General features: G+C 45.3%; 3 long non-coding RNA genes across 4 annotated transcripts in view; 2 read left to right on the plus strand and 1 right to left on the minus strand.

Moving 5' to 3' along the window:
- The window catches only part of LOC310751943, a 414687-nt gene that overhangs the window by 203756 nt on the left and 190565 nt on the right, over positions 1–20366 (plus strand). The window lies entirely within an intron of this gene.
- LOC310751540 lies at positions 77–2557 on the plus strand. The gene is made up of 2 exons (XR_014542598.1): positions 77–133; positions 1596–2557. It is a non-coding gene; the product is annotated as an uncharacterized lncRNA (long non-coding RNA).
- On the minus strand, positions 14577–18485 carry LOC310751953. Its single transcript, XR_014542716.1, has 2 exons — positions 18438–18485; positions 14577–15647 (listed from the first exon to the last, which is right to left on the minus strand). It is a non-coding gene; the product is annotated as an uncharacterized lncRNA (long non-coding RNA).

Genomic DNA, 20366 nt, shown 5'->3' on the forward strand with positions numbered 1-20366 from the left:
AGGAGAGGGTGGTACACACACCCTAGATACAGCCAAAAGAAATTGTATAAAAGGGCTTGCAACTCGGTACACTTCCAGCAGCAGATCGCTCTCCTGCCTACTGTTTGCTTCGTTCTACATCTCAGAGAACCAGGTGAGTGTGATCTGATGCCCTCTTAGTGCAACTGCTCTGATATATGAGGTTCTGTGTTTGTGATGTTACTCTCTTTTCTTCCCTTTCCCCATTAATGTTCTCCATGTTGTCCATAAGAGAGAATTTAGCTCGGAATGTCCCATGTGTTCCCCTGCTGTATACCATCTCTGAAACTCTGCCTGTCAATGTAAAACAATACTGAGATGGATGGACCCGCTGTCTGATGCCATATGCAGCAGCTTCCTATGTTATTATTTAAAATCACCTTTTTATTTGGAATGCTGAGGACTAGTATCTCACTTTACTTTTAGGGGAAGGGCAGTAGCTCAGTTGCAAGTTGAATTCTTTGCATCTCCAGGTAGAGCTGTCATTGCAAGACAGTAGTGAGTGGAATGGACCAATGTTCTGATCCAACATATGGCAATTTTGCATGTTATTATGTCCATTGTACAAAACATTTCCTCCACTACTGAGCTTCTACTGATCTATATAGTCTACATACTGTGGTATATTACTTGGAATCAGATGTTCGGAGTTGTAACCAACTAAGTTCTACTTACAGTAGTTGGCAAATTTCAATTAATGGACCTAAAAAGGAAGGGTCATAGCTCAATGGTAGATCATCTGGTTTACATGGAGAAGGTCCCAGGTCAATCCTTCAAGATTGGTAGGATGGGGAATGTCTCCAGTTTGAATTCATGGGGGGGGGGGGGACTGCCAGTCAGTGTAGACAGCACTGAGTTAAATGTGCCAGTGGTCTGATCCAATAAAATGCAGATTCCTATGCTCCTATCCATGACCATTAATTTGAGTGGGTCTATTCTGAGTAGGACAAGCACTGAGTATCACCCAATGAGCCTAAATTACTCATGTCCATTCATTGCAAAGGAGTAGGATGTGTATACAACTCTTCCTCAATCTAGCACTAACCTGAGAGGCAACAGATCTCTACAAGGTCTTTCTCAGTCAGGCTGCTCGAGATCATCTTGCCTGGAGATGCTTAGTACCAAAACTTTAATGTACTTTAAAAAGATGATTGGACAAACGCATGGAGGAGAAGGCTATTGAGGGCTACCAGCCATGATGGCTCTGCTCTGCTTCTATGGTTAGAAGCAGTAATGATTCTGAATACTAGTTGCTGGAAATCACAGGAAGGGAGAATGCTCTAGTGCTCAGGTCCTTCTTGTGATCTTTCCATTGAGACATCTAGTTGGTCACTGGAGGAACAGGATGCTGGAATAGATGGGCCCCCTTTGGCCTGATTCAGCAGGCTGTCCTTATGAAACTGAGGTCTTCTGAATGCAAAATATGTGCTCTTACAGACCTTTCCAAATTTTTTGATCTCCTTCCGCCGATTTCAAATTTGCAAGAAATTCCAGCTCCTTCCAGCTTCTTGCTTCTTGCTTCTTGTTAGGTACTTCTAATTTACTGATATTGTGTTGCATTTTCTTCTTCCCACCAGATCTTCACCTGACACATCAAGATGACTCACTGTGGATCTGTGTGCAGTGTGCCTTGTGGCGTGGGCTCCTGCTATGGTGGTGCAGGATCTGTAGGGTCTTGTGGTGGTCTGGTCCCAGTCTATGGGTCCGGCTCCCTCTCTGGCTTTGGTGGTGGATTTGGCTACGGTGGTGGTTATGGCTCTGTAGCTTGTAGCAGTCAGCTCCCAGGGTCAGAAGTTGTGATCCAGCCCCCTCCCTCTGTCGTGTCCATCCCAGGACCAATCCTGTCCGCATCTTCTGAGCCTGTTGCTGTGGGCCAAATCTCATCATGTACCTATCCAGCTCTGGGATATTCTGGTGGCTATGGAGGATACGGCAGGCTAGGATATGGTTCAGGGTATTGCGGCTATGGAGGTTATGGAGGCTACGGAGGCTACGGAGGTTATGGAGGTTATGGTGGTTATGGTGGTTATGGTGGCTGGAGAAGATATGGCAGGAAATGCCTTCCTTCCAATTGTGGACCTTGTTAAATGCTGAAACTTGCAACGGATTTACACGGAAACAGAAACAAGACACCGAACTACAACTCTGAGCATGTTCTGCTGAGATTTCAGAAATGCTGCTCACCAGACTTTTCCCCCTTTCAGCTCTGGAAGAAGAAAGCTATACAGCAACACTGAATGATCAAGCGTGGTTACATTCTTATCCTGTTTCTCCTTGATCTGCTCGTCTTTAATTCAAAAGTTTTAAAAGAAGTTTTTAAAAAGTCGCCATCTTCCTTCTCAACAGTGTTGGCAATGCTACTGCAAACTACCTCTTTGAGTGGGTGTGGGGAAAGACACACACATCCTGCATATTTTTTTTCTGTGCATGTTGTCGATTGCCATCATAGATGTATATTGTATGTAACAATCTCATACTGTTCCTCCACTGCTTCTCTGCCCATCTCTCTTTTGGAATAAAGCTTAATGTTGCATCATCATGACTGTCTTCTTCTTCTTCTTTTTTTTTGGGGGGGTGGGGAGAACTATTGCCTTGATATGCATATCAGGAAGTGAATATCCAACCCCCTGCTCCAGAGCCAGTCCTACCATTGGACAGAGAGAGGGAGAGGTGTATTCCTCAGGTGGCACTGGAATGAGGCACTGGAGGAGTGTGTGTCCCTTAGGTAGCTTGCCCAGTCCCTCACTCAGCTTGTTTGCTCCCTTCCGTTGTGGCAGAAGGTGCTGTCCAGTGACCAGTGCTGAAATAAGGCTCTCTTTCTCAACATCCACTGTGTTGAGCTAGACATATCAGTGGTCTGTCTCAGTAGAAGGCAGCATCCTATGTTTCTGCTGGACATAAGATTGTAGGGTTGAGGCCAATGATTAATCTAGTCCTGTTCTCACACTGGCCACCCAGATGCCTGCAAGCAAGACATGAGTGCAACAGCAACTTTCCAGTCTTCTATTTAAATGGATAGCAACCATTGATCAGGGACACGGGTGGCACTGTGGTGTAAACCACTGAGCCTTGGGCTTGCTAATCAGAAGATTAGCGGTTCAAATCCCCGTGATGGGGTGAGCTCCCGTTGTTCAATCCCAGCTCCTGCCAACCTAGCAGTTCAAAAGCACATTAAAGTGCAAGTAGATAAATAGGTATCGCTCCGGTGGGAAGGTAAACGCTGTTTCTGTGTGCTGTTCTGGTTTCACCAGAAGCGGCTTAGTCATGCTGGCCACATGACCCGGAAAAAACTGTCTGTGGACAAACAGTAAAGCCAGTAATGCGAGATGAGCGCCAAAACCCCAGAGTCATTTGCTACTGGACTTAACTGTCAGGGGTCCTTTACCTTTTTTAGCCATTGATCGCCTTCTCTTCCCTGAATTTGTCCAATCCTCTTTTAAAACCATCTAAGTTTGTCGTTATCACCATTGCTTCCTGTGGGTAATTATCACTCCCAAAATCTGATGAATTCATATGAGGATTTTTATTTTTATTTTGGAAGCACCCTGAGAGATATTCCCCTTCCTCATTGTTGCCCCTAAGGTTTCATGAGCTGTGTTCACTAAGATCAAGCACACTCTATAAGCATTCTCTGCAACAGTAAAGCAAATTTGATTTTAATAACACCTTAAATGCTCAGATAGCCCCTGGGTAAGAGAACATGAGAGCTGGGGAGTGGGGTGGAGTTGCCAACTGCCTGTTTCAGTCTGGACTTGAAGGTGTGTTTTTAATTTTAACTTCCTAACCCTGTCATTATCTCTTTCTTGTAAGCCGACACTTATTGGAAAAGCACAGTTCAGTTTGGGGAAATGAGAAGCATCCAGGTCCTTATCAGATCTTCATTTCCTCCTGCAGAATGTACAATTCCTAGCAACTGCCAAATAGCTCTGTGTGGCTCCAGAAATGTCAGCTGGCAAGGAGCTCTGTGCTACTCCAAAACTTGCATCTTCACTCATCAACAAACAGACACATTCCCCCCCCCCCATTCTATTCAACTCTCTATGGATTGACAGCTGTTATCCCGTCCCACATTTTTTCAGGATTTTCCACTTCCTGCAGGGGTGAGAAAGACATTTCTGGATGTTTCCAGATGGCAGAAAAAGCCATTTATTGTGTTCGTATCCTTCTCAGAGGTATTTTCTACCAAGCCTCCAGTTGGGGTATATATTAAGATAATTTGTGTGCATTTCATATAGGTAGAAGTAAACTGATTGCAGTAAGTAGGGATGAAAAGGACATGCCCATTTCAGTTCTCTTGTTTTCTCATCCCCTCCCCCAATCTTAAATTCAGTTCTCCACATTTCTGCTACAATTTGAATTTGTTTATTTTTAATCCACACAAAAACCCATCACTTTGGTGTAAATTTATCTTAATGAACACATTTTTGCATGCAGTTTTGGCTAATGTACACATTTTCTGCAAGCCATTTCCCCATATATAATGCATTTTTGTATGTCATTTTCATTTGCATCCTCATTTTTATGAGCACTCATATTTGCATTTCTTATAAATTTTGTTTGATTAACAAACCACATCACTAAATTTGGATGAGAGAGAGTTTAGAAAATTAGCTGTGTTTTGGTTCTCAGATTGTTTTGGAAAGTGTGAATTTCATAGAGTCATCTTCAAAATTAAATTCATCTTAAATTGCATAAAATTAAGCATAACATGGAGAAAGTGAATCAAGGGGGGGGGAGAATCCCCCTTTCATAACACCAGAATTTGTGGACACCCACAAGCTGAATGTTGGAATAGTCAGGAAAAATATAAGAAATTATTTACCGTATTTTTTGCTCTATAAGACTCACTTTTTCCCTCCTAAAAAGTAAGGGGAAGTGTTTGTGCGTCTTATGGAGCGAATGCAGGCTGCGCAGCTATCCCAGAAGCCAGAACAGCAAGAGGGATTGCTGCTTTCACTGCGCAGTGATCCCTCTTGCTGTTCTGGCTTCTGAGATTCAGAATATTTTTTTTCTTGTTTTCCTCCTCCAAAAACTAGGTGCGTCTTATGGTCTGGTGCGTCTTATAGAGCGAAAAATGCGGTATTCAAACAGCACAGAGTTAAACTGTGGAATTCCCAACTTGTGATGACCACCAACTTGCATGCTTTAAAAGAGGATTAGACAAATTCATGGAGGAAGAGAAGGGCATCAGTGGCTACTAGCCATTAAGCAAGCTATACTCCATAGTAAGAGGAAGGAGATGATTCTGAATACCAGTTGCTGGAAACTACAGAAGGGAGGGTGCTCTGGTGGCCATACCCTGCTTGTGGGAATAGGCATCTCACTGGCTACTGTGGGAACAGGAAGCTGGACTAGATGGGCTACTGACCTGATTCAGCAGGCTGTTCTTACAGTCTTAAATACTAAGATGCGGGTGGCACTGTGGTCTAAACCACTGAGCCTCTTGGGCTTGCCAATCAGAAGGTCGGTGGTTTGAATCTCCGTGACGGGGTGAGCTCCCATTGCTCTGTCCCAGCTCCTGCCAACCTAGCAGTTCGAAAGCACACCAGTGCAAGTAGATAAATAGGTACCACTGTGGCGGGAAGGTAAGCGGTGTTTCTGTGCACTCTGGCTTCAGTCATGGTGTTCCATTGCACCAGAAGCGGTTTAGTCCTGCTGGCCACATGACCTGGAAAGCTGTCTGTGGACAAACGACAGCTCCCTCGGCCTGAAAGTGAGATGAGCACCATACCCCATAGTTGCCTTCGACTGGACTTAACCATCCAGGGGTCCTTTCCCTTTTTACCTTTTAGACGGAACAATAGTATGGTTGGGTAAAAGGCAGCTTCTATGGTGATGGAGCCATAATAAAATGGGTTGTATCCAGCTAAATTTTACTCCAAGTAGACCCACTGAAATTAATGTACCTAATTTAGTCCCGTCCATCAGTTTTACCATGCCTGCTCTTAGCTGAATTAATGTTGGGTATGACAACCCTTTGATCTGCAAAACAGAAAGAAAGAAAGAAAGCAAAGGTGTTTCTACTATGCAGAGTGTTTAATAAAGAAAAAGAGCGGACACCACCACAGCTTCCCCGTTTGTAAATATCAGTTGCAGAAATTCAATTGCAGAGTAACTTCAGATGAGGCATATGCAGATATGGCCAATATCTCCATTTGGAATCTTCTGCTGGAGATGAATGAATGAGCAATAACTGACTTGCCTAGCTTCTGAGGAAATGCATTAGGTATATCACACGGCTCTCACCTAAGAAAGCACACAGACCCACTTTGAATTTTCTTTTCAGAAAGATGTTGGGGGCAATCTCAGAAATCGTGGAGAACCCTCCTCGAGAAATTATAGTGCTCTGAGCCCAGACCTTCAAAGTTCTGCTGAGGTCTACCCTGAATGGAATATTTCAAATTTGCTGTGAGCTTCACAAAAAATTCTCCCCACTCCACCCACTGAAACCGTCTCAGCAAAATGTCTCCCCTCAGAATTCCTCAGCTCCTTTGAATAAAGAACCCCGCCAATGCCTTTCATCCCCTGCCCTTTGGAAAATATCAGTGGCTCCTGTAATGTTGCAAAAGCACATTTAACTGCAATTCTCATTTACAAGGATGTGGTCCAACCACAAAGGGCTCATTCAGTTGAGCAGATCGGCAGTGCTCCTGGCAGAGGTGTCACTGCTGCTTACTGGAAGGCGTGGAAGTGAGGAAGTTGGAAGATGAAAGTTGTGCCACTGCACTGGTGATACCAATCCATACCATGCCAACCTCACCATGCCAACCTCCTACACCTTGCCCCGACAAGCAGCAGCGACATCTCCTCTGAGAAGTTTGCATTGTGGCTCTGCCACACAGGGCGAGACACTTTGGAATCCAACTTAGTTTAGGTCAGGCATGGCCAAACTTGGCCCTCCAGCTGTTTTGGGACTACAACTCCCATCATCCCTAGCTACCAGGACCAGTGGTCAGGGATGATGGGAACTGTAGTCCCAAAACATCTGGAGGGCCGAGTTTGGCCATGCCTAGTTTAAGTATATATTGCAGGAAGGAAGTGAAATGACCTTCTAGAATAGGGATGGGAAAGCTGAAGTCTACATCCCATCAGCCCTAGCTAGCATGACCAATGGTCAAGGGATCATGGCAACTGGAGTCCTACATCCACAGGTTCCTCATCCACAGGTTCTAGAAGATGCAGATTAACCATGCCTTAATAATGATTTGGGGGAGCAAACTACATTGTTATGGAAAAGAGAAAGAGAGAGAGAGAGAATAAGCTCAAAGGAAATAAGGGATAGCTAATCCTGAGCCTATTTGTCAGGGATGCTGAACATCAACGTTTGTAGGAGCTCAGTAACCAAAACTTGGCTACATTACCCTTTGCCATTTCCTGGTTGCTCCTGGTTCCACGTGTCCGTTCAATCTGAATTTAGCAAGGATATCCACAGATGCTTGCACTTTGCCCCCTCAGGAACCTCTTGTAACCATTCCCGAGCCCGTAAATCCCTCTTCCGTAGCCATTCAGTCCATAGGATCCAGCAGTGCAGGGCGTGTTTCCCCCCACGGAAAGTGGCTCACAGCTTGCAGAGAGAACGGGTCCTGGAATGGTCACCACAGCGGCGGGAGGTTGGATGACCACTTCGGCTGCTGGGATCTGGCTGATGCAGGAAACAGGGAGCCCAGCGGATGTGCCGAGACTGGAGGATGATATCCCGGTTGGAAGGAATGAACCATAGGCCCCTGATCCGAGACCACATCCTTGTCCAAAGCCTACCACCGGGCTGGAGGAACAGGATGGGATGGCGCAGGATGGGCCACAGTAAGCCATTATTTTGGGAACAAAGATGGATCTGGAATGAAAGAACAGGCTTCTGTTTGAAGTGTCTCAAGTCCCTTTTCTGCAAATGTGAACCACAATAATGGGAAGGATCAAAACTACATATGCCCCATCTCCCAAATGTAAATAATCAAAAGAAGCTGAATGTGTTTATAATGTGGATATTCCCTTTGTCAACAATACCAGTCCATTGAGATTAGTAAAATAAATTGGATTAGACTGATGGATTGGTTTATGGGATGGAAGGAAGGAAGGAAGGAAGGAAGGAAGGAAGGAAGGAGTAGCAGATAGACAGTGGTGTAGTGTGTGGGGACACAGGGGTGGTTGCCCTGGGTGCAAAATTGTTAGGGGTGCAAAGTTTCAACACCTGGTGCTGTCTCAGTACAGCTGTGCACTTCCGTCGCTGGGTTTCTTCATATGAACCAGGAAGCGACCTCTCCCTATCAAATTTTCTTTTCTTGTCTCTGCTGCTGCGATCTCCTGGGTGATGCTGATGCCGTTGAATGCACACACATTCTCCGTCTATTTCCCTCCCTCTCACCACCCTCTCCATGTCTGTGTCCCCAGGCACTGGCAACCCACGCTACACCACTGCAGACAGATAAGCAGATAAGACAGGCAAGAGAAACAGAATATATTATTGATTGGTTGGTTGGTTGATTGATTGATTTAGAGCATTTGCACCCTGCTCTTCAGCCAAAAGTGCTCTCAGGGCAACTAACACACTGAAACAAGACAGGCAATTTATTCAGGTTTACAATCTTAAAGAGAGCAAGGGGGGGGCGGAGAGAGAGAAAGAGAGAAAAGGGGGAAAGGACAGGGAGGGGGGAGGGGAGAGTTAAATTATGGCACCAATTCTTAAACAGTTGTTCTTATAATGATCAACTGGCACAGTTCAGGGGTAGGAGGTGCCTGTTGAAAGTAAGCTTTCAGCAAAAATGATGAGGCTCAATTCCCCCTTGAAAAAGACTTACATGCCCCCCTCGAGGAAGATGGGGGTACTCCACATGTAGAACAGAGCCAACCTGTGTGTGTCACTGGTCTTCAGCTGGCAGGTTGGGTCACAACAGAAGCACCACCACCTTGCCAATATACAGCAAAAGATGAATAAGTGGATCCCTAATTGTATGTTTGAGTTAAAATGGCTTCCTGCGTCTAAATAGGTCAAAGACTACTGCTCTGTGGTCTTATATTTTGAATAAATATCACCTTTTCACCCAATTAGGATTCCTGAGGCTTTCTTATGGGTGTGGTGTCAATGACCCCTAGACTCTCTGATGGAATGGTCGCTCCCAGGTGGAAGTTCAGGGAAAGAGATAAGGTAGGTGCTTAGGCATATATGTTGGACAGATGGTAGACAGCGGAGATAGGTGAATTAAGGTTCTGGGACAGATACAGTGGTACCTCAGGTTAGAGACGCTTCAGGTTACAGACTCCGCTAACCTAGAAATAGTACCTCGGGTTAAGAACTTTGCTTCAGGATGAGAACAGAAATCACATGGCAGCAGGAGGCCCCATTAGCTAAAGTGGTACCTCAGGTTAAGAACAGTTTCAGGTTAAGAACAGACCTCCAGAATGAATTAAGTTATTAACCAGAGGTACCTCTGTACAAAGTTAAATACAACAAGTTTCCCTGAAGAGTTCAGGCTATGTCTGGACATTTTGAGGGCATGTGGGTGGCGCTGTGGGTTAAACCACAGAGCCTAGGACTTGCCAATCAGAATGTTGGTGGTTCAAATCCCCACAATGGGGTGAGCCCCTGTTGCTCGGTCCCTGCTCCTGCCAACCTAGCAGTTCGAAAGCAAGTCAAAGTGCAAGTAGATAAATAGGTACCGCTCCGGCGGGAAGGTAAACGGCATTTCCGTGCACTGCTCTGGTTTGCCAGAAGCAGCTTAGTCATGCTGGCCACATGACCCGAAAGCTGTACGCCAGTTCCCTCGGCCAATAAAGCGAGATGAGCGCCGCAACCGCAGAGTTGGCCACGACTGAACCTAATGGTCAGGGGTCCCTTTACCCCTTTACCTTTACCTAGAAAAAAATAGCAGGTAAAGGAAAAGGCCTTATCTCACCTGTGCCCCTAACACCCTAGCTGTCTCCAAAAAAACCCCCTTATTTGCCATACAGAGGAGCATTCATTCATATGAACTCCACAGTTCAAAGCAACATAACCCAGACACAGACTAATCCCCTTGGTGAAAATCCACTGGTAGATGCCCTGCTTACCAATATATCTGGAGAGAAGAGATGAAAGGAGCCCGAGAGTCAGTGCTGGATGCACCTAGCAAGGCTTTAGGTTTATTTTATACATTTTTGTCAGGGTCCCCTCCTGCTGGCCCCAGAGGCCAACACCCCTTTGTTACATAAGTTCTAATTAGCTATCGGCAAAACAATTTATGTGCATTTTTAACCTCAATTTACATTAATTAGCCCAATGAGACAGGAGGACAGGGATGGGGGTGGGGAGGAAATAAAGCTATCATCATCTCCATGCAGAATTTGCACACACCATTCTACACCCTGTTTTCCTTCTTTTGAACATATTCTGCTGAGTCGGCCCAATCCCGTAACATGTTTAGTCAGTTGTCCAAGTGAGTTCAGTCAGGGGTGGATTTCCTTGCATGATTGCTTAGACTGGCTGGATAAAATTGTAGAAGATCTAGTGATGGCCAGATCTGACTCTCCAGGTTCAAAGGCAGTATACCTCTCCTCATACCCATTGCTGGGAGACAAACATCAAAGGGAGGAGATTGCCCTCCTTGTGGTCTTCCTGGCTAACCATTTTCTTAATAACATAAGAAGAGGCCAGCTGGATCAGGCCAATGGCTCATCTCATCCTATTCTCACAGTGGCCACCCAGATGCCCCAATGGGAAACAAGTCCCGAGCACAAAAGCACTCTCCCTCTCCTGTGGTTTCTAGCGACCTGTATTCAGAAGCATTACGGCCACCTGCCATAGAAGCAGATAATAGCCATTGTGGCTAGTAGCCACTGAGAAGAAGAGTTTGGATTTGATATCCCGCTTTATCACTACCCTAAGGAGCCTCAAGGGACACGAGTGGCACTATGGGTTAAACCACAGAGTCTAGGACTTGCCGATCAGAACGTCGGCGGTTCGAATCCCCACGACGGGGTGAGCTCCCGTTGCTCAGTCCCAGCTCCTGCCAACCTAGCAGTCCGAAAGCACGTCAAAGTGCAAGTAGATAAATAGGTGGGAAGGTAAACGGCGTTTCCATGTGCTGCTCTGGTTCGCCAGAAGCGGCTTAGTTATGTTGGCCACATGAGCTGTACGCCAGCTCCCTCGGCCAATAAAGCAAGACGAGCGCCACAACCCCAGAGTCGGTCATGACTGGACCTAATGGTCAGGGGTCCCTTTACCTTTACTAAGGAGTCTCAAAGCGGCTAACATTCTCCTTTCCCTTCCTCCCCCACAACAAACACTCTGTGAGGTGAGTGAGGCTGAGAGACTTCAAAGAAGTGTGACTGGCCCAAGGTCACCCAGCAGATGCATGTGGAGGAGCGGAGACGCGAACCCAGTTCACCAGATTACGAGTCTACTGCTCTTAACCACTTACCACACTGAGAGCCTTATCTTCCATGAATTTGTCCAATCCCCTTTTAAAATCATGCAAGTTGGTGGGCATCTCTTCCTCCTGTGGGAGTTTACCTACTGTATGTGCTGTTTGCTGAGAAACTATGTGACCAAATATACATCCCCCTGCTGGCTAGCTCTAGATATGGGCTATTGTCATTGTGTCCTGCTGTGGTCTTCATAGAGGCATCTGAATGGCCACTGTGGAAACAGGATGCTGGTCCAGAGCAAGTATCTCCACCCTTTTCAGACCCAGACTTTTGACCAATATCTGCATTTCTTATCTTTTACCACATATTTGCATGGTGGTAGTGTTTCCTGTTGCAACCCACCAGTGGACCCCAATTCACCAAGGGAAGATCAATGCTTTTCTGTGCTGTGATCCACCAGGGCTCTTCTTACACCCCCCCCAAATGATTACATAAACTCCATTGCCTAGGAACCTTTATCTTAAGAAATGATTTGTGGTTTTTCAAACATCTCACTGAACCTCAGCAGATAACCTGTTCATACCATCCCATATATTCTCACCTGAGCCTTAAAACTTTAATTAGAAGTCCTTCATCTCTATCCTGCTCCATCTAACAGGGTAAGACACATGACTAATGGGGAAAGATACCGATATTGCAAAGGCATTATAAATCCCAGTATTAGGGGATGATTCATTGGGTTGAATGGGATACTGCCCCACCAACTAACCAGCCAGCTCTCACTTGCCTGCTTTCAAACAACAAGGCCAGATCATTCAATTGCCTGTCAGTTTCCTTCTCCTTGTCCTCAATGTTTCCCCTTGTAAAACTCAGCAGAGAGGAGGAGGATGGGGACAAAGCTAGAAAGAGCTGCTTTTGCCTCTCACTGGCTGTGGCTCCGCCCACTGTTGGGTCTCCTTGCCTACCTGTCTCAATGGGCGCCAGCCACCAGTGCTGTTTCTCATCCAAAGGGCTCTCAGCTTCATAAGGTAAAAGGTAAAGAGACCCCTGACCATTAGGTCCAGTCGTGGCCGACTCTGGGGTTGCGACGCTCATCTTGCTTTATTGGCCAAGGGAGCCGGTGTACAGCTTCCGAGTCATGTTCATAAACTTACCCTGAAACATGCCACTGATCAGAAGCACAAAGCTCATGAAAACAACCACAGATCCTCTCTATAGTATAGTAGCACTAATCTTGTTAGCAATTAATCTCTTTGAAGATTGTGTGTTTCCATCCTGAAGAAAGCCAGCAGGATGAAATGTCAGCAATTGTAAGAGATTATGTGCTCCTATGAAGGTGGGGCAGTGCATTAATAAGGTTCTGCACCTTGTTCAGATGTTATCTAAAAAGGCCTTTTCACAATTCTTTTTTCCCCATCATTGCCAAGCAGACACTTAGCTTTCTGAGACAGTTGAGTCAGCAACACTTCCTAGTAAAAAGCATTTAAAAATAATAATCATAATAGTAACTTTGGGTCAAAGCAGGATGATAGTGGGCCAATCTCCAGCTTCTGTCATTTGCACAAATTTCCAAGAATCATCTCCATTATCACCCACATAAGATGTGTGATTTGGATGGGCTGTTGCAAGCAAAATAGCTGCATCAGTCGTTCATGGAGAGCTGCGGTGAGCAACCAAGCACACAACCCTTTCATTAGCTCACTACTGAATTTTGCCCAAAGCATAACCGTTTTAGCTTTGCAGGGGTGGGGTCAAATCGGAGGCATTTTGAGGGAAGCAAAGAGGTAGGCCACATTCACACCATATATTTAAAGCACTATGATACCACCTGAAACAGTCATGGCTTCACTCAAAGAATTCTGGGAGCTGTAGTTCATTAAAGGGGCTGAGAGTTCTTAGGAGAACCCTGAGAAAATGAGGGAACTCTGGTCACTGTAGCTCAAAACATAGCTATGTTTTTGTTGTTGTATTGTTTCAGAAAGTGCAGGGTGGGTAGGTTCACAATTAACTGCTAACTGAATCAAATTTCTTCCCTATTTGGGCTGTATCGTTTGAGACCAGTGTCATTGCCAAAGTCCATAATTGCCCAGAAAGGCTGTCCCAATACATTTTGGCACCTGAGGTGAACTGCAAAATGGCGCAAACCACCCCGCCTGGGAAGAAGGGCTGAATGAAGAGAGCTACATCAGGAACAAGTGGGGAGTGAAGATCTATGTTGGGAACAAGGGGTGAAAGAAGATATGCATTGGGAACAATGAGGGGAATCAAATCAACCTCACCCAGTGCTTGAAGTGGAAATCAAAGGCCATTATGGGTGGGGCTGCACTGAATCATGCCAAATGGGTGCAGAAGACCTCAGAAGGCAGTCCTCACTGTTAGGTGTAGACCAGTAGCACTTCCTATTTGCCAAGAGGCCACTATAGAGATGTTATTGGGGGGATCTGCCAAGGAGGATGCAGTTATGGCCTCGAAAGAGTGTGTGGCAGCAGCAGTGTCCAATTCATTTCTTGGAGGCCGAATCTGCTGCCCTTGTAGATCTTGCCACCTGAGACAGTGACTTCACATTGTCTCATGAGAGGGCCGGCCCTGTTGCTCAGCTTGGAATGTGAATTGATCATAGGACTCGGTTGCATTATGAATTGGACAAACACCCCACCACCCCCAACAAATTGCTATCTATCTTGGAATGTAAGTCAGATATCTCCATGTACAGGCTTTTATTCAGGTCTAAAGTCCGATGCTGAGGGATTATTTGGTTTATTAATGTTTGTAGTTAAGGGGCATCTCAGGAAATGGCATGCAGAGAGATGTGTCCCACAGTGTGTGCAGCAGCAGGGATCATTCGGTCTGTAACTTAAGGGTTATTTCTGATATTGGAAAATCAACCAACAGGAGGCATTGCTGAATGGGATGGTCTTTACTGAGTTAGCACATGCCCTTATTGGCTGTGTGGTTCTGAGTGAGTTTTTCTTCTGCATCTTTGAATATCTCCCTGTTATGTACAATATCTGAAGTAAGAAAGACAAAACTTTGGACTCCATTTGAGTTACATAAGTGAGTTTCTTAACACTGTGGGGGGGTGCAAATCATACGCATGTATGTATGTATATAATGAGCAGATAAATGCAATATTTAAAGAAAGATTCCTCACCCCTGGCTTATAACAATCTTTCTGCTAGAGATTTTTTCAGGAATTAGATAAAACAAGACAAAAAGGCTTATAAGAGATTGATGAATGAGCTTTAATGAAAGCAGAGTGGACAGTTTGCTTTTACAGTAGACCCTGTCAAATGTTGTTAGACTACAACTCCCATAATCCCTGACCATTGGCTATTCTGGCTGGGGATGGTGGGAGCTAGAGTGCAAGAACACCTGGGGCCAAGAGAGAGGTTTCCCATCCATGAGATAAATCATGAGATACACTGAAAACCGCACATAAACACAGGCTAAACCAATCAGGCAGAGCACTGTCTTTGCAAGGAATTGCTTGCATCTTCTTCTACTCAAGGGGAAAGCTTTTAACTCAAGAACTCTAAGTTCACATATGACAGATTGTGTAGCTTAGTGCAGAGTGGAGGCTTGCAGAACAGACTTGCTGTTTTATATATAAGAAGACAAAGAGAGGGACATATACATAATTTTTTTTAAAAGGAAGGCAAGAAAAGGCATGAAAATAGGCTTTTCAGAGGGAGCCGAGCATCCACAAGTTGCATTCTTTTCCTGTAGCAAAGTGCACACTCAGCCTTTCTGAAATGTGAGTGCATGAACTCAGGCATGAGCCAGGATATCACAGTTCCAAATTCTGAGTTTTCAAGGGGGTCATCCATCTGGGTTTAGCAGGGGTATGAACAGATACCAGAACGGCCACCCAACAAAGACCTCTTTCCAAGGTAACCATAACCATCCCCAAAGAGCCCTCTGCCATACCCATAGCCATAACCCCCAACAGCACATGGAGTGTTGCCTCCAACAGACACAGGCTCACAGCTAGCAGAGAGGATGGGCCCTGGGAGGGTCAGGACACTGGGAGGTGGCTGGATCACGACCTCTGCTGGTGGGAGCTGGTTGATGCATGAAGGGATAACACCGTCCAGGGTGCCGAGGGATCCAGAGGATTCAACAGAGCCTCCATGCCCCCAGCCGAAACCTCCATGACCAAAGCCAAGGCCATAGCCAAGACCTCTGTAGCCATGACCTGCTGATCCAAAACCCACAACTGGGGTGGAGGCACAGGATGGGACAGCGCAAGATGGACCACAGTGAACCATGTTGGGTTGGTGGAGGTTAATCTGAAACAAAGTGAGAAATATCAAAAAGGGGAATGCAATATTTATACCTGGGGCAGCCAACCTGTTGCTCTCCAAATGATTTGGAATGCAACATCCATCAATCAGGCCACATGCTCAGGAATGATGGGAGTTGAAGTCCAGATCATTTGGAGGAAACCACATTAGCTATTTATAGTGTTGTACAAACGCCCTCCCTCACTGTTACCCATATGAAGAGCCCTTCTGGTACAAGATCATGACCTCTGTCAGAAGAGAGACAGCAGAAATATGTCCATGTCAATTCTCACTGACGTCTCAGCAGCTTTCTATGCCACTGACCATGTTGTCCTTCTAGAGTGGCTGTCCAAGTTTTGCACTGCTTTGAGGTGGTTACAATCCTACTTGAATGGTCATTTCCAGAGGGTGATGCTTGGGGATTCAATGTGGAGTCCTTAGGGTTCATGTCTATCCCCTATGTCATTTGGCATCTACATGAAACTGCTGAGAGGAGTAGGGTGTCAGCAGTTTGCTGATGGCACACATCATCTGCAGGTATGAAAGTGGATGTGCTGGACCACTATTTTGCCTTGGTAATGCACTGGATGAGAGTCAACAAACTGAAGCTCATTCCAGATAGAAATGAGGCAGTTAGTGGGAGGTTCCCTAGACTGGGCAGATGGGAAGTTGCCTGCTCTTGATGGGGTTACTCTCCCTCTGAAGGAGCAGGCAAGTAGCTTGGGGGTACTCCTGGATCCTTTGCTGTTGCTTGAGGCTCAGGTGGTCTCAGTGGCGCAGAGGGCCTTCCATCAGCTTGAGCTGATGACCCAGTTGTGCAAGAATAGACTAAGTCCTGTTGTTTATACTCTGGCAACCGCTAGGTTGGAGTCCTGCAACACATTATACATAGGGCTGCTTCTGAAGATGGTTCAGTAACTTCAGCTTGGACTACTGCAATGTGCTCTACCTTTGAAGGTGACTCGGAAGCTGCAATTAATCCAGAATGTGGCAGCTAGACTGGTGACTGGGAGTGGCCGCCAAGACCATATAACACGGGTCCTGAAAGATCTTCATTGGCTCCCAGTACGTTTATGAGCACAATTCAAAATGTTGGTGCTGACCTTTAAAGCCCTAAACAGCCTAGGTTTTGTATACCTGAAGGAGCATCTCCACCCCCATTGTTCAGCCCGGACACTGAGGTCCAGCGCCGAGGGCCTTCTGGTGGTTTCCTTGCTGCGAGAAGCCAAGTTACAGGGAACCAGGCAGAGGGCCTTCTCGGTAGTAGTGCCTGCCCTGTGGAACGCCCTCCCAGCAGATGTCAAGGCAATAAACAACTATTTTACTTTTAAAAGACAACTGAAGGCAGCCCTGTTTAGGGAAGTTTTTAATGTCTGATGCTGTGTTGTTTTAATTTTCGGTTGGAAGCCGCCCAGAGTGGTTGGGGAAACCCAGCCAGATGGGCGGGGTATAAATAATAAATTATTATTATTATTATTATTATTATTATTATTATTATTATTATTCAGCCCAGTTGCTCACTGGAGCAAGACAGTTGGAGTATATTACACCGATCCTGATTCAACTGCCAATTAATTTCCAGGCCCAATTCCAGATGCTGTTTTTGACCTTTAAAGCCCTAAATGACTCAGGATTGCAACATGTCAAAGACCTCCTCTCCTCATATAAACCAAGCAGAGCCTGTGATCATCATCTGAGGGCCTTCATTTGCATATTTTTCGGTACCAGGCTAAAACGTTTCTCTTCAACCAGGCATTCGGCTGATTAACATTCTATGGCTTTTAAAATGTGGGTTTTTGGGGGGGTGGTATTGGTTTATTTTTGTTTTATTTTGTATTTTGTATTCTCAGTTTGCACTTCCTTGTTGTGAAGAGCCCTAGGATCTTTGGATGAAGTTTGGTATACAGATTTAATAAATCCTCACCATCCTCATCTAGTCCAGCACTCTGTCTCCCGGTGGCCATCCCTATGACCCCATGGGAAGCCCACCATCATCAGGGGGGAGGATCCTGTTGCACTTCAGATGTTGGTGGTCTGTGAGGATGGAAGCTGCAGTAGAAGCACATCTGCAGGGCAATCAGTTCCCCAACCCTGCCCAACGTGAAGATCTTCATGGAAACAGCATCAATAATGACTGCAATGGCTTGGGAATATTAACTGGTTTAATATGGAGTCATGAGAATTTTAGATTGTGCAAGATAGTAAAGTCTACTCTACCAACATGTTAGTTTCCAGGAGAAAAGAGCATAAGAAGGGCTTTGATGGATCAAAGCAAAGACATATCTAGTCTACTAGCTTTCCCCCCACAGTGGCAAACCTTGGGGAGCCCACAAGTATGACCTGAGTACACCTCCACTCTATCTTGAGGACCAACTCAAGGGGCTGGTTCTGACCTTGGGAGGCCAACACAGATTATGTGCTATCATTCTGAAAGGACACCTCTTACCAAAAGTCTTCTCTTCTCCAGCGAAGTTCAGTCGGACACACACTGCCTCTGATCTTTCAACCTCAGATAAAAGAGTTACTGCTCCAGTTGGCTTCTGTCTAATGTTGTGCTACTCAGAGTAGGCCTGGTGAAATTGATTTATTCAAGTTTCTCATGTCCATTAATGTCAATGGGTCTACTTTAAGTATTGCTACCATCGTATACATTCCCCAAAGCTGGACTTACCTGGTTCTCTGAGGTACAGAAGGCAATGGAAAGGTAAGGGATCAAGTGAAGATGTCAGCATGCATCTACACTGTCTAATATCATGCACAAACCATTGAAAATACATTCATGAAAGCTGGGCTTACCTGGTTCTCTGAGAAGCAGAAGTCAATGGAAAGGTAAGGAATCGAGTGAAGAGCCCAGTGTGTCTTGAACTTTTATACAGTTCAGATGGCATCATCAGTGGTTTGGAGCCTCCCCTTCTTGATTTTTAATTTAGATACCAGTCTTCCTTTGTTTTTAATGTAGCTTTGCTTTAATAAGTCCATTTTTTTTAATAAGAACAAAGAAAGTGGCAGGTATTTTTAGGGTTTTTTTTTATTAAAGTCTTTTTTTCATAATACAATAATATATAGAAAACTAACGTGAATAAAAAAAACAAGAACAAAAACAGTCACAGAGAGTTTAAAAAAAGAACATGGAGTCCTCTCTAAAAGGTAGTGCTTAACTCTTACCACCCACAGAAGGTAGTACCCTTCCCAGATCACACCTGAGATCTTTGCTTTCTCCTCCCAACCTCTCACCCTGGAAGACCAAGATTTCCCTCCCTCCCACCCAACCTCCCTCCATCAACCATTGACTACTCCCAGGAGGGCACAATCCCTGGACCCCAATAAAGGCCGTGAGCAGAGGACACAGCTGGAGTTCCAGCTGGAGATTTTAATACCTTGTAAGCATTTATTATTATATTATTATTTCACTGAATTCGCTGAATCCAAAGAATTTTCTCACACAACCCAAACAAAGCCCTCTGTGTGGACCCTGAGAGTGGAGGAAGATGTGGGCATCTGAAAGATACAGCTCCTTTGGATATACAGTGGTACCTCAGGTTACATATGCTTCAGGTTACAGACTCCGCTAACCCAGAAATAATGCTTCAGGTTAAGAACTTTGCTTCAGGATGAGAACAGAAATCGTGCTTCAGCGGCAGCAGGAGGCCCCATTAGCTAAAGTGGTGCTTCAGGTTAAGAAAAGTTTCAGTTTAAGAGTGGACCTCCGGAACGAATTAAGTACTTAACCCAAGGTACCACTGTAAAAAATAAAAAAAAATAATATTTGTATCCCGCCCATCTGACTGGCTTGTCCCAGCCACTCTTGGCAGCTTCCAGCATAGCTTTATAGTTGAATATTTACAGGAGCTCACCCCATCATGGGGATTCGAACCGCCATCCTTGCCAATCAGAAGTGGTTTAGTCATGCTGGCCACACGACCCGGAAAGCTGTCTGTGGACAAACGCTGGCTCCCTTGTCCTGAAAGCGAGATGAGCGCCGCAACCCCATAGTTGCCTTTGGCTGGACTTAATCGTCCAGGGGTCCTTTACCTTTACCTTGAGGAGTAAAGGTAAAGAAGGGAGCCACACACACTGTCTATGAACCTGGAGGTTAGATCTGGCCATTGCAAGATCTGCTGTGAAGTCTGGATCAGGTTTATACACCACAAATTTAGCCTGACCATCTAAGCCGGGCTTCCTCAAACTCGGCCCTCCAGATGTTTTTGGCCTACAACTCCAATGAGCCCTAGCTAGCAGGACCAGTGGTCAGGGATGATGGGAATTGTACTCAAAAACATCTGGAGGGCCGAGTTTGAGGAAGCCTGATCTAAGCAATAAAACAATAAAATCCATCCCTAACTGTTGGCCATGCTTGCTGGAGATGATGGGAGCTGGAGCCCCAATTAACACCCCTTGCGTAAAAAGAGAGCCATTGTGACTGTTGATGGTGTGTGTGGCTCCCTTCTTTTGGTGGAGGAATCTTGAAGGAAGACCAAATAGGTCCACAATTGGTTTGGTCAGTTGATAAAAGCCAATATTCTTATTTTTAAGGTTTAGATTTTTGGGGGCCATTTTGAAGACATGCTATTCTTAAGGTTATTGAGCAACATGAAACTCCAGTGCAATTAGAACATTTAAGGCCATCAAATCATATGTGAGCATCACAGAAAAACATTTACAAGGGTGCGGATGACTTTATTAAAGCTACATATTCTCAGAAGATGTCATCTGTGCAAAGTCTGC

Source organism: Podarcis filfolensis, assembly GCF_964270895.1.
Source record: "Podarcis filfolensis genome assembly, chromosome: 16".
Classification (NCBI taxonomy): Eukaryota; Metazoa; Chordata; class Lepidosauria; order Squamata; family Lacertidae; genus Podarcis; species Podarcis filfolensis.